Source organism: Oncorhynchus kisutch, linkage group LG16, assembly GCF_002021735.2.
Source record: "Oncorhynchus kisutch isolate 150728-3 linkage group LG16, Okis_V2, whole genome shotgun sequence".
NCBI lineage: Eukaryota > Metazoa > Chordata > Actinopteri > Salmoniformes > Salmonidae > Oncorhynchus > Oncorhynchus kisutch.
In genome coordinates, this window is record NC_034189.2 from 41,873,111 (window position 1) to 41,887,978 (window position 14,868).

Sequence of the window (14,868 nt, forward strand, 5' to 3'; positions counted from 1 at the left end):
TGTGTCTCCATCGCCCTCTCTATCTCCATCTCTCTTTGTGTCTCCGTCTCTCTCTGTGTCTCCGTCTCTCTCTCTCTGTGTCACCATCTCCATCTCTGTCTCTCTCTGTGTCTCCGTCTCTCTCTGTCTCGGTCTCTCTTTGTGTCTCGGTCTCTCTCTATCTCCGTCTCTGTCTCTCTCTGTGTCTCTGTCTCCGTCTTTGTCTCTCTCTGTCTCCATCTCTGTCTCTCTCTGTGTCTCTGTCTCCATCTCTGTCTCTCTCTGTGTCTCCGTCTCTCTCTATGTCTCGGTCTCTCTCTGTGTCTCGGTCTCTCTGTGTCTCGGTCTCTCTCTCTGTCTCCATCTCTCTCTCTGTCTCCGTCTCTCTCTCTGTCTCCGTCTCTAACTGTGTCTCTTTTTCTCTCTGTGTCTCCGTCTCTCTGTGTCTCTGTCTCTGTCTCTGTGTATATGTCTCTTTCTCTCTCCTTCACTACAACTCACACAGGTTAGAGAAAAGTACAAACCAGACCTGGTTTTGATTAAGCTTGTGCCCATTGTGCCCATATCTAAACGGACATAGCGAGAAAGAGACACAGACAGAGACACAGAGAGAGACAGAGACACATAAAGGGACATAGAGAGAGAGAGACATAGAGAGAGGGAGACATAGAGAGAGACATAGAGAGAGGGAGACACAGAGAGAGGGAGACACAAAGAGAGACATAGAGAGAGACAGACACAGAGAGAGACAGACACAGAGAGAGACAGAGACACAGAGGGAGACAGAGGCCTGTATCCCCACACATTGACTCGGTACCGGTACCGACGGTACCGGTTCCTCTCTCTATGTCCCTTTATGTGTCTCTGTCTCTCTCTGTGTCTCGGTCTCTCTGTGTCTCCATCTCTCTCTATCTTCATCTCTCTGTGTCGCCATTTCTCTCTGTGTCTCCATCGCCCTCTCTATCTCCATCTCTCTTTGTGTCTCCGTCTCTCTCTGTGTCTCCGTCTCTCTCTCTCTGTGTCACCATCTCCATCTCTGTCTCTCTCTGTGTCTCCGTCTCTCTCTGTCTCGGTCTCTCTTTGTGTCTCGGTCTCTCTCTATCTCCGTCTCTGTCTCTCTCTGTGTCTCTGTCTCCGTCTTTGTCTCTCTCTGTCTCCATCTCTGTCTCTCTCTGTGTCTCTGTCTCCATCTCTGTCTCTCTCTGTGTCTCCGTCTCTCTCTATGTCTCGGTCTCTCTCTGTGTCTCGGTCTCTCTGTGTCTCGGTCTCTCTCTCTGTCTCCATCTCTCTCTCTGTCTCCGTCTCTCTCTCTGTCTCCGTCTCTAACTGTGTCTCTTTTTCTCTCTGTGTCTCCGTCTCTCTGTGTCTCTGTCTCTGTCTCTGTGTATATGTCTCTTTCTCTCTCCTTCACTACAACTCACACAGGTTAGAGAAAAGTACAAACCAGACCTGGTTTTGATTAAGCTTGTGCCCATTGTGCCAGATGGACGGGATTTGCAGTTGCACTTTTGGGACTACTCCATTGGGGTTAACTCAATCAAGTGCAGCTCAAGTTTTTTAAACAAAACAGCTACTATTTGGCTTTGAACCCAAGTCTGGTACACTAAACACACCCTGTCAGACGGTTTGAGATAAAGCAGCCTCCTCTGGCTGTGTTTGTGTCGACGTGATTGACAGGCTTATCTATCCCCCGGTGTCTAGAGCGACACACAAGGCTGGAGAGTGGAAACTGGTTTTTGTCAGGGTTAACTCAAGGTGAACCCGGTATTAAGTGCTCCTTTGGAATGTCAAGTACAAGCACTCCTGTCTGTGGTGGTAGGTCTCGATTATGGCCTTCCCGTTCTGATCCCGTTTCTCTCCAGTATGGTTTCAGCAACTATGGTGGATGTTTAACCAGGCCAGCACAGTACAACCTGCCTTAGCTTGGCTTGGTTTAGCCCTAGTGTAGGGTGTCCACACACTCTGCCCAGAGTGGGGGAAAACACGCTTTGGCTATGAAATTTCACTTCCTTATGTTATAAAATACATTTGACCAGGATATTCTTCATGTTCTGAATGATTCAGTGAGGTCTTTCTTTAGTATATCATTAACATTACGTCCCAAATGTCGGATGCATCCGGCAATGAGCAACGAACTCTTGTTGTCAGAGCGGTGCTTCTCACAGCGACACGTGATGGTGGGCTCCCGCAGAGTTGTTTCGCACGAGGCGAATGAAATCAAATTAAAATGAAAAAGCTTGCGGTATGCTCAGTGCTCCGTTGACATTTCACGGAGATACGCTTGTTTTTCTGAGAAATCTTTTTTTTAAAAGAACAGGAATTTCCCATTAATATGAAAAGCCATATACTATAATATGAAAATACCACATGTCATGTCTCAAAATTGATATCTATCTTACCTCTATATTGTTTTATGTCCTTCGGATTCAGGAAGAAAGATGAGAGTTCAACAGTGAGCCTGTCAGTTTGCCTTGATTCTCTCACAGCATCCAGCCTAGTTGACGTACTGTTATTTTGTGGATTTTTCTCCACTTTTAGACTCTGGCCTCTGATTTAGTTACCCTAATCTTGGCCATCCTACAAGGGTATAAACTCAAATAACTTTTTGAACGGATTACGATAGAGGCATGAGGTTTGGACCATTGGTTTTCTGAGAGGAATACCTACAGAATTAACATATTTTACCCATTGGTCAAAAGATGCGTTTTTGATTGGACACCCTCCCTAGTGGGAGCGAGGTTGATGTGTATCAGAAATAAACTCGGCAAAAAAAGAAACATACCTTTTTCAGGACCCCGTCTTTCAAAGATGATTAGTAAAAATCCAAATAACATCACAGATCTTCATTGTAAAGGGTTTAAACACTGTTTAACATGCTTGTTCAATGAACCATAAACAATTAATGAACATTCACCTTTGGGACAGTTGTTAAGACACTAACAGCTTACAGACTGTAGGCAATTAGGGTCACAGTTATGAAAACGTAGGACACTAAAGAGGCCTTTCTACTGACTCTGAAAAAAAAAAAAAAAGAAAGATGCCCAGGGTCCCTGCTCATCTGCGTGAACGTGCCTTAGGCATGCTGTAAGGAGGCATGAGACCTGCAGATGTGTCCAGGGCAATAAATTGCAATGTCCGTACTGTGAGATGCCTAAGACAGCGCTACAGGGAGACAGGACGGACAGCTGATTGTCCTCGCAGTGGCAGACCACGTTTAACAACACCTGCACAGGATCGGTACATCCAAACATCACACCTTGCGGACAGGTACAGGATGGCAACAAGAACTGCCCGAGTTACACCATGCTCAGACTGTCTGCAATAGGCTGAAAGAGGCTGGACTGAGGGCTTGTCCAGACAGGACTGGCAAAAAGTGCTCTTCACTGACGAGTTGCGGTTCTCTCTCATGTGGTACCCTTCCTCATCCTGACATGACCCTCCAGCACGACAATGCCACCAGCCATACTGCTCGTTCTGTGCGTGATTTCCTGCAAGACAGGAATGTCAGTGTTCTGCCATGGCCAGCGAAGAGCACGGATCTCAAGCCCATTGAGCACATCTGGGACCTGTTGGATCGGAGGGTGAGGGCTAGGGCCATTCCCCCAAGAAATGTCCTGGAACTTGCAGGTGCCTTGGTGGAAGAGTGGGGTCATCATCTCGCAGCAAGAACTGTCAAATCTGGTGCAGTCCATGAGGAGGAGATGCACTGCAGTACTTAATGCAGCTGGTACTTTTGACTTTGACCCCCCTTTGTTCAGGGACACATTATTCCATTTCTGGTAGTCACATGTCTGTGGAACTTGTTCAGTTTATGTCTCAGTTGTTGAATCTTGTTATGTTCATACAAATATTTATACATGTTAAGTTTGCTGAAAATAAACGCAGTTGACAGTGAGAGGACTTTCTTTTTTTTGCTGAGTTTATGTGACTTGGAAATGATTAGTTTTAAGTCATTTTCATGAGAGAAGGAAATCAAAAAGTCTCAAATTCTCATCTAAGATGTTGATTAAATGGTAGTCATGAAATTATACTGAAAAGTGGTTCACTTTCATTCATCATCATATGATCATATCCTCAAATCACTTCAGCGGGACATCACATGCCTGATTATTGCGCCTTGTTTATGACACCCTATGTGATAACAGGCGGTGCAATTACCGTTTGAAGATTTGGTGATATGGTGTTTATTGCTTTCATTAGACACGTGTTGGCCTGGTTCACTGTCCAGGCTGATACTAGGCCATATTAACCACACGCCGTACTATTCAACGATATTTGTCTGTTCATTTACCCATGCATGCGTTGTCGCTTTCTCTCTCAAGGGACAGCTTGAGCTAGATGCACCTGTTTTATAGTGTACACATGGAGAATGAATCATATTATGACTATTAAGACTGGTAGACTTATAGGCACAATCGCGTCATCTACCATACTAGTTGCTAGACATTTCCGTAACACTAACATAGGTTGTCTATAGTCCATTATCAGCTATTATGTGTGTACATCTCAAAATTGACATGGCATTATGACTGCATTATAACTCATTGCGAGGGTTTGTAATGCATTATAGATATTGGTGACTTAGAAAGTATTACCGACAGTTCTTATACCAGCTGGAGTATATAGGAGCAGAATGGGGTTTCGTTGCCCTAGGAGAGGAGCAGAAGGAGCCCTGTAGCATTAGTACAGGGCTCGTGTGGAGCTAGTGACAAAATGGGGCCAGTGGGCTGAGTTGTTACCCAGGAACGGGGGCACTATGGTGGAACATGTCTGGCTCTGGCCTGCCCTGGTGAGGAGGGATGTGGATGATCCCAGCCAGGGTTCCAGAGCCCTCGTGGTCCTGGCAGAGAAACTCACTAAAGCCTGTAAACACTCCCTTTCCTGAGAGGATATGAGCCTCCCGATACATTTATTTTCCCAGGCATCTGTGAAAACAAGAAAGGCCATTTCTGACATTCCGTCTGGCGACAGGCCCAGCATTCATGTTCCAGTTTCCAGCTCGAATCCGAATGTACCTGTATCTGGTCACCGGTTAGACATCTATGAATCTATGAACACAGGCATTTTGTGTAATTGTTCAACACATTGTCTGCCAGTAGATTTGAAAGCGTTACATTTGTCGGCTCCCTTTGTTGGGATATGTAAAGTATTTTGACAATGTTTGTAAAAATGATCCACCACTTTTTTTTCAAATTTTCACCTAAAATAACAGACCCAAATCTAACTGCCTGTAGCTCAGGCCCTGAAGCAAGGATGTGCATATTCTTGAAACAATTTGAAAGGAAACACTTTGAAGTTTGTGGAAATGTGAAAGGAATGTAGGAAAATATAACACATTAGATCTGATAAAATATAATACAAAGGAAAAAAACAACTTTTTTTGTATTTTTTTTATGCCATCATCTTTGAAATGCAAGAGAAACGCCATAATGTATTATTCCAGCCCAGTTGCAATTTAGATTTTGGCCACTAGATGACATCAGTGTATGTGCAAAGTTTTAGACTGATCCAATGAATTGAATTTCTGTTCAACATTTTGTGTCAAGACTGCCCAAATGTGCCAAATTGGTTTATTCATAACTTATAATAATAACTTTCTAATTATCAATTAGCCTTTCAAAATTATAAACTGATTAATGATAAGCAACTTGCCATTGGAACACAGGAGTGATGGTTGCTAAAAATGGGCCTCTGTACGCCTATGTAGATATTCCATAAAAAAATAATCCGTTTCCAGCTACAATAGTCATTTACAACATTTACAGTGTCTACACTGTATTTCTGATCAATTTGATGTTATTTTAATGTGGAATAGTACCTACTGTACATACACTACTGGTCAAAAGATTTAGAACACCTACTTAAGGGTTTTTCTTTATTTGTAATATTTTATACATTGTAGAATAATAGTGAAGACATCAAAACTATGAAATAACAGATATGGAATCATTTAGTAACCAAAAAAGTGTTTTATATTTGAGATTCTTCAAATAGCCACCCTTTGCCTTAATTACAGCTTTGCACACGCAAATCAAATCAAATCCAATTTTATTTGTCACATACACATGGTTAGCAGATGTTAATGCGAGTGTAGCGAAATGCTTGTGCTTCTAGTTCCGACAATGCAGTTATAACCAACGAGTAATCTAGCTAACAATTCCAAAACTACTACCTTATACACACAAGTGTAAAGGGATAAAGAATATGTACATAAAGATATATGAATGAGTGATGGTACAGAGTGGCATAGGCAAGATGCAGTAGATGGTATCGAGTACAGTATATACATATGAGATGAGTATGTAAACAAAGTGGCATAGTTTAAAGTGGCTAGTGATACATGTATTACATAAAGATGCAGTAGATGGTATAGAGTACAGTATATACGTATACATATGAGATAAATAATGTAGGGTATGTAAACATTATATTAAGTAGCATTGTTTAAAGTGGCTAGTGATCTATTTTACATCAATTCCCATCAATTCCCATTATTAAAGTGGCTGGAGTTGAGTCAGTGTGTTGGCAGCAGCCACTCAATGTTAGTGGTGGCTGTTTAACAGTCTGATGGCCTTGAGATAGAAGCTGTTTTTCAGTCTCTCGGTCCCAGCTTTGATGCACCTGTACTGACCTCGCCTTCTGGATGATAGCGGGGTGAACAGGCAGTGGCTCAGGTGGTTGTTGTCCTTGATGATCTTTATGGCCTTCCTGTGACATCGGGTGGTGTAGGTGTCCTGGAGGGCAGGTAGTTTGCCCCCGGTGATGTGTTGTGCAGACCTCACTACCCTCTGGAGAGCCTTACGGTTGTGGGCGGAGCAGTTGCCATACCAGGCGGTGATACAGCCCGACAGGATGCTCTCGATTGTGCATCTGTAGAAGTTTGTGAGTGCTTTTGGTGACAAGGTCGAAGTTCTTCAGCCTCCTGAGGTTCTCTCAACTAGCTTCATGAGGTAGTCACCTGGAATGCATTTCAATTAACAGGTTTGCCTTTGAGCCAATCAGTTGAGTTGTGATAAGGTAGGGGGGTATACAGAAGATATCCCTATTTGGTAAAATACCAAGTCAATATTTTGGCAAGAACAGCTCAAATAAGCAAAGAGAAACGACAGTCCATCATTACTTTAAGACATGAAGGTTAGTCAATACGAAAAATGTCAAGAACTTTGAAAGATTGAAAGTGCATTCGCAAAAAACATCAATCGCTATGATGAAACTGGCTCTTATGAGGACCGCCATAGGAATGGAAAACCCAGAGTTACCAGCCTCAGAAATTGCAGCCCAAATAAATGCTTCACAGAGTTCAAGTATCAGACACATCTTAACATCAACTGTTCAGAGGAAACTGTGTGAATCAGGCCTTCATTGTCAAATTGCTGTAAAGATACCGCTACTAAAGGACACTAATAATAAGAAGAGACTTGCTTGGTCCAAGAAACATAAGTAATGGACATTAGACTGGTGGACATTTGTCCTTTGGTCTGGAGTCCAAATTGGAGATTTTTGGTTCCAACCGCTGTCTTTGTGTAGATGAACAGATGATCTCTGCATGTGTATTTCCCACCATAAAGCATGGAGGAGGAGGTGTTATGGTGTGGGGGTTCATTGCTGGTGACATTGTTTGTGATTTATTTAGAATTCAAGGCACACTTAACCAGCATGAGCTACCAAAGCATTCTGCTGCGATACATCCCATCTGGGTTGGGCTTAGTGGGACTATCATTTGTTTTTCAACAGGACAATGACCCAACACACCTTCAGGCTGTGTAAGGGCTATTTGACCAAGAAGGAGAGTGATGGAGTGCTGCATCAGATGACCTGGCCTCCACAATCCCACAACCTCAACCAAATTGAGATAGTTTGGGATGAGTCGGACCGCAGAGTGAAGGAAAAGCAGCCAACAGGTGCTCAGCATATGTGGGAACTCCTTATTTGGTTACTACATGATTCCATATGTGTTATTATGTGTTATTTCATAGTTATGTCTTCACTATTATTCTACAAAATAGTTAAAATAAAGAAAAACCCTTGAATGACTAGGTGTTCTACAACTTTTGACCGGTTGTGTATGTGAGAAGATATCTGGCTTTATTGATCCAATTAACTCCAATATACTTTATACAGGAAGCCAGTTTGGTTTTTATATTTAATATCCCCATGCAGGGTTATCTTTCTCAAGGAAGGGCGTAGGGCGAGCTGTAGCCTAACTAGGGCATTCTCTGCCTTGCATTACATAAGAGATCTGTGTTGCTGGGTGGCCTCTCTGTGTATATGTATTTTTATCATGTTAAAGTCTGCCTGCTGCAGATGAGACTGCTCTTAGTCATGCAATTATGCAGTGATGCAGTATATTGGATCTGAATGATGCCCTTCTGTGTCTGCCGCCTCTGCCTGCCCACAGCCCAGCGATTAGCCCTAATATAGGTCATGATCCAGCTCCATCAGAGTCATTCTGCTGCTCCCTCATGCCCTGTCACTTCTCATAGTACATGTAAGGGAAGACCCCCCTGAAGTGGACAAAAATGAATGGCAACACATTGGCACCGGACAAACCATATACACATTGGTCAATACCACCCAATTGGACGTAAATTCGTGCAAAGTTGATGGCAAATGTCATATGGCTATTGCCAGTTGTAACACTTCAAAAATCCAACAGGGGGTGAGTGCGCTCCACCGTGGTTTTTCATATTGGAAATGGACATCAAGTCAACATCCAAAAGCAAAATTTTGAAAAAATGATTTTTTTGTCAAAAATTATCACCCCTTAAAAAAGTGCTTTCTGGACCGTTTTTCGAAATTCTTTCGATTTTTTTTGTCAATTACACATGTGTAAGAACTGTATGAATATACTTTTTTTACATGCGCATAAGAAATATGTTTTGTCCATTTACAATGTGATTTCATAGGAAGTCAAAAGTCAAAAGTCAAAAATGTCAAAATTTTGTAAAAAACTTCACACACCCTTAAAAAAGTGCTTTCTGGACCGTTTTTCAAAATTCTTTCCATTTTTGTGTCAATTACACATGTATAAGAACTGTATCAACATACTTTTGTCCAATTTTATTAGCATAATTTTTTTTTTTTACATGCGCATAAGAAATATGTTTTGTCCATTTACAATGTGATTTCATATGAAGTCAAAAGTCGAAAATGTGAACTTTTAAAAAAACGTATCACCCTCGTAAAAAAGTTCTTTCTGGACCGTTTTTCGAAATTGTTTCGATTTTATGTCAATTCATCATGTGTAAGAACTATATGAATATACATTTGTAAAATTGTATTATCATAATTATTTTTTTACTTGTGCATAAGGAATATGATTTGTCCATTTGCAATATGATTTCATAGGAAGTCAAAAGTCAAAGTCAAAAGTCACTTTTTTTGGGGCCAAATACCATAAGAAATTTGACATGCTCAAAAATCCTGCAGAAATGCAAAATTGACTGGCCAGATGAACTCGGGATGGCCTGGCAGTGATAGTTGCTCCTTTCCATCGCTCATTGTGTTGACTTCATAATGTCCATTTTGTGATGTTTTTTCACTGTTGAATCATATTGCAAGTGTACGGGCATTTGCAATATGGTTCAATGGGCATTTACCATAAGAAATTTGACATGCTCAAAAATCCTGCAGAAATGCAAAATTGACTGGCCAGATGAACTCGGGATGGCCTGGCAGTGATAGTTGCTCCTTTCCATCGCTCATTGTGTTGACTTCATCATGTCCATTTTGTGATGTTTTTTCACTGTTGAATCATATTGCAAGTGTACGGGCATTTGCAATATGGTTCAATGGGCATTTACCATATGAAATTTGACATGCTCAAAAATCCTGCAGAAATGCAAAATTGACTGGCCAGATGAACTCGGGATGGCCTGGCAGTGATAGTTGCTCCTTTCCATCACTCATTGTGTTGACTTCATCATGTCCATTTTGTGATGTTTTTTCACTGTTGAATCATATTGCAAGTGTACGTGCATTGTTGTGCAACTGGTAACCCCCCAAAAAAAATATGGTGATTTCATTATGTCCATTTGTTTATGTTTTCTTACTTTTGCAAAGTCACTGGGCATTTGCAATATGGTTCAATGGGCAGGTACCATCACGAATTTGTCATGCTATAAAAATCCTCAAGGAATGTGAAATTGACTGGCCTGATGAACACAGGATGGCCTGGCAGTGATAGTTGCTCCTTTCCATCGCTCGTTGTGTTGACTTCATCATGTCCATTTTGTGATGTTTTTTCACTGTTGAATCATATTGCAAGTGTACGTGCATTGTTGTGCAACTGGTAACCCCCCCCAAAAAATATGGTGATTTCATTATGTCCATTTGTTTATGTTTTCTTACTTTTGCAAAGTCACTGTGCATTTGCAATATGGTTCAATGGGCAGGTACCATCACGAATTTGTCATGCTATAAAAATCCTGCAGGAATGTGAAATTGACTGGCCCGATGAACTCGGGATGGCTGGGCAGTGATTCTGGTTAATCTCAGTCGCTCGTTAGGGTTGATTTCAGAATGTCACTTTGGTGATGGTACCTCACTGTTTAAACATATTGCAAATGGACAAGAGTCACCAGCAAGTCACCGTCCGTCAGTCAATTAGATATCATTCTGACACCAAACTGATACAAACTGACACCAAACCCACTTTTTCTCGTTTAGTAGCCAACGAACTCGTTTAGTAGCCAACTATCACATACTTCAGAGCTGGCCCAAAATTCACAACGCCTTCGGTTCAAACCATAAAAAAAACATAAAACACATAGTTACGTTCTAGCTGCGGGTCCATTTCTTATGTTATGTGTAGGCCTAGCTGAGGCGACCCCGAATCCCAAGTTTCGGCTCGATCGGTCATTTGGTGTCCGAGCAAAACCCTAATTGGTGCTGAAAATCCACTTTTTTCCATGACTTGCTACGGGGTCCTTGAATGAGCTATCGGACAGAAACGTTGGGGTCCGTCTCTATGAAACGAGACGGTCGCAATGCACCTAGTCTTGCGTTTCTGAGACTTTTCTAAATGTCGTCATTTTCGTAACGGTCAAAATGAATTGAAGTCATTGCAAATGTACGAGGCTGTTTCTCGGTCCGAGAACCTTCTAGAGCCACGTAACTCACCACGCACTATTGACCGGAGGTCTAGAACAGGATTCTAAAGTTTCGGAACTCTAGGTCTGACGGTTCTTTTTTAGCTCGAACAAAGCAAACTATTGCAGTCACTGTCTGTCTCTACGCACCCCAATACGTCCCTCCATCCAAGTTGTGTTTTAGGGTGATTTATTTTTCCTTTGAAATTTTATGGGAAAAATGACAGATTTACAGTTCATGGGGGTTGCCTAATCACATATATGAAGTTTTGGAAAGATCTGACTTTTTTAACCCTTCGAAACAGCCCAAGAGACACCAATTATGACACTTCCGGTTGGCACAGGAAGCTATAAATCAACACATATCCTCACTGGGGTATGCTTTTCCAGAATCCTGAGTTTTAAGTCCTTACGTTAAGAATTGACTGATTTACACAGGGTTGAATGCACTATGTCTATCAAACTGCAGGCAGGGTATGGATAAACACTTTTAGGGTGATTTTAACCACTTCCGGTTGGTCCAGGAAGCTTAGAATCAACACAGGTAGACCTCGTAGTGGCCTGATGGACTGTCATTGAAGACAGGTTCATACGACATTCATAACCCACATAGGCTTCAGGTTGAATTTAGGGGTGCAGGCAATGTATTCCTATGGGGAGAGAAGTCAATGCAAACTCTTTGAAGTAAACACCCTCTTTTAACTATTAAGGGTTAATGCCACACGGTCAACGTTAGGCTTGCACGGATCGGGAGGACCTTAGGAACGTACCTGAGGTCTCACCCTAACGGTTCTCTCACTGTCACCCAAAAGCAAATGACGTTGTGGGGCAGGCTTCATTTTGGGCCTACTTTTCTAATGGTCGCTGCGCCTAGACCGAGCGAGCTACGGTCAAGCGGGATATCTCGTTGAACTCGGCACGGCCTAGAGATTATGTTTATGCCATTGCCTGCTCTCTGTGTCTTTGAGCACCGCACTTTATCACTCCATCCTTGCTGTGTGTGTATGTGAAAGCTTTTCTTTGACATCTGTTGGGAGAAATGACTGATTTACAGTTCATGAGGGTTACCTAGTCACACATATGAAGTTTTGGAGAGATGTGACTTTTCTAACCCTTCAAAACAGACAGTGTGACCCAATTAAAGGCACTTCCGGTTGGCACAGGAAGCTATAAGTCAACACATGTCTTGATTGACATAAACACTTACAGAATCCTGAGTTTTAAGTCTTTAAGTTAAGAATTGACTGATCTACGATCTACACAGGGTTGAATGTAGTCATTTTCACCTTTGAAGGTTATGGATTTATTCACGTTTTGGTGTTTCAGCATATAGCCCAAGATGGCGGCCAACAAAGGTCAAATAAGGTTTTGAGGCCAGATTGAGGCATATAAACTGGTTAGGGGTGTTTGGCCTTTAGGCTTGTATGTCCCTTCATCCCATGAGAGAGAGTTTAGCCTTTTAAGCCTCTCTGTGTCCTCTCATTCCCAGAAAAAGTCATTTTACCGGTTAGGTCAAATAAGGCCTTGAGGCCTGTTTGTGACCTCTGATGCCCAGATAGAGGCATATAACCTGGTTAGGGGTGTTTGGCCTTTAGGCCTGTATGTCCCTTCATCCCATGAGAGAGAGTTTAACTTTTTAAGCCTCTCTGTGTCTTCTTATTCATAATCTTTTAATTTTTGGGTTACCAGATGCACAACAATCAGTATCCATCGTGAAATTTCAAAGTGTCCATAATGCACTCAGGTCGCCCCCGACAGAGAGAGGGCCGTAGTAGGGTGTTTCCATAGCGGGCATTAATATCAGAATGACCCTTAAATGCATTTAGGACCATATTTGAATTTTTGGGTTACCAGATGCACGTTTTCAATCACCAGGTGCACGGGTCTATTTCCTCTTCGGTTACCAGATGCATGTTTTCAATCACCAGGTGCACGGGTCTATTTCCTCCTCCAGCACTTGGCTAACAGTCCATAAAGCACCCAGGTCGGCCCTGAGTGAAAGAGGGCCGTAGTAGGGTGCTCCTATAGCGGGCATTAAAATCAGAATGACCCTTAAATGCATTTAGGACCATATTTGAATTTTTGGGTTACCAGATGCACGTTTTCAATCACCAGGTGCACGGGTCTATTTCCTCCTCCAGCACTTGGCTAACAGTCCATAAAGCACCCAGGACGGCCCTGAGTGAAAGAGGGCCGTAGTAGGGTGCTCCTATAGCGGGCATTAAAATCAGAATGACCGTTAAATGCATTTAGGACCATATTTGTATTTTTGGGTTACCGGGTGCACAACAATCAGTATCCATCGTGAAATTTCAAAGTGTCCATAATGCACTCAGGTCGCCCCCGACAGAGAGAGGGCCGTAGTAGGGTGTTTCCATAGCGGGCATTAATATCAGAATGACCCTTAAATGCATTTAGGACCATATTTGAATTTTTGGGTTACCAGATGCACGTTTTCAATCACCAGGTGCACGGGTCTATTTCCTCTTGGGTTACCAGATGCACGTTTTCAATCACCAGGTGCACGGGTCTATTTCCTCCTCCAGCACTTGGCTAACAGTCCATAAAGCACCCAGGACGGCCCTGAGTGAAAGAGGGCCGTAGTAGGGTGCTCCTATAGCGGGCATTAAAATCAGATTGACCGTTAAATGCATTTTGGGCCTTCTTTTTTTCAAAGTCGCTGCACTCAGAACGAGCTACGGTCAAGCGGGGCGTCTCGTTGAACTCGGCACAGTCTGGAGACTGTGGTGATGCCATTTTTTGTGTTGATTTCAGAATGCCATTTTGGTGATGGTCCCTCTCCGTTTACACACATTGCAAATGTACAAAAGTCAACTAGCAAGTCAGTGTCCATCAGTCAATTAGATGTCATTATGACACCAAACTGATATCAATTGACACCAAACCCACTTTTTCCTACTCATTTAGAAGCCAACTATCACATATGTCAGAGCAGGCCCATAATTCACAGCGCCTTCAGTTTAAAACATAATAAAAACGTAAAACACATAGTTACGTTCTAGCTGCGGGTCCAGGCCGGACATTATGTGTAGGCCTATGTGAGGCGACCCCGAATCCCGAGTTTCGGCTCGATAGGTCCTTCGGTGCCCGAGTAAAACCCTAATTGGTGCTGAAAATCCACTTTTTTCCATGCCTTGCTACGGGGTCCTTGAATGAGCTATCGGACAGAAACGTTGGGATCTGTCTCTATGGGCCGAGCCGGTTTCAATGCACCTAGCCTTGCGTCTCTGAGACTTTTCTAAATGTCGTCATTTTTGTCATGGTCAAAATGAATTGAAATCATTGCAAATGTACGAGGCTGTTTCTCGGTCCGAGAACCTTCTAGAGCCACATAACTCACCACGCACTATCGACCGGAGGTCTAGAACAGGATTCTAAAGTTTCGGAACTCTAGGTCTGACGGTTCTTTTTTAGCTCGAACAAAGCAAACTATTGCAGTCACTGTCTGTCTCTACGCACCCCAATACGTCCCTCCATCCAAGTTGTGTTTTAGTGTGATTTATTTTTCCTTTGAAATTTGATGGGAAAAATGACTGATTTACAGTTCATGGGGGTTGCCTAATCACATATATGAAGTTTTGGAAAGATCTGACTTTTTTAACCCCTCGAAACAGCCCAAGAGACACCAATTATGGCACTTCCGGTTGGCACAGGAAGCTATAAATCAACACATATCCTCACTGGGGTATGCTTTTACAGAATCCTGAGTTTTAAGTCCTTACGTTAAGAATTGACTGATTTACACAGGGTTGAATGCACTATGTCTATCAAACTGCAG

General features: G+C 42.5%; 1 protein-coding gene across 2 annotated transcripts in view; it reads left to right on the plus strand.

The window, feature by feature from the left end:
- LOC109878184 (nck-associated protein 5) overlaps positions 1 to 14,868 on the plus strand; it is a 166,569-nt gene that overhangs the window by 10,278 nt on the left and 141,423 nt on the right. The gene's annotated exons all lie outside the window — the stretch shown is intronic.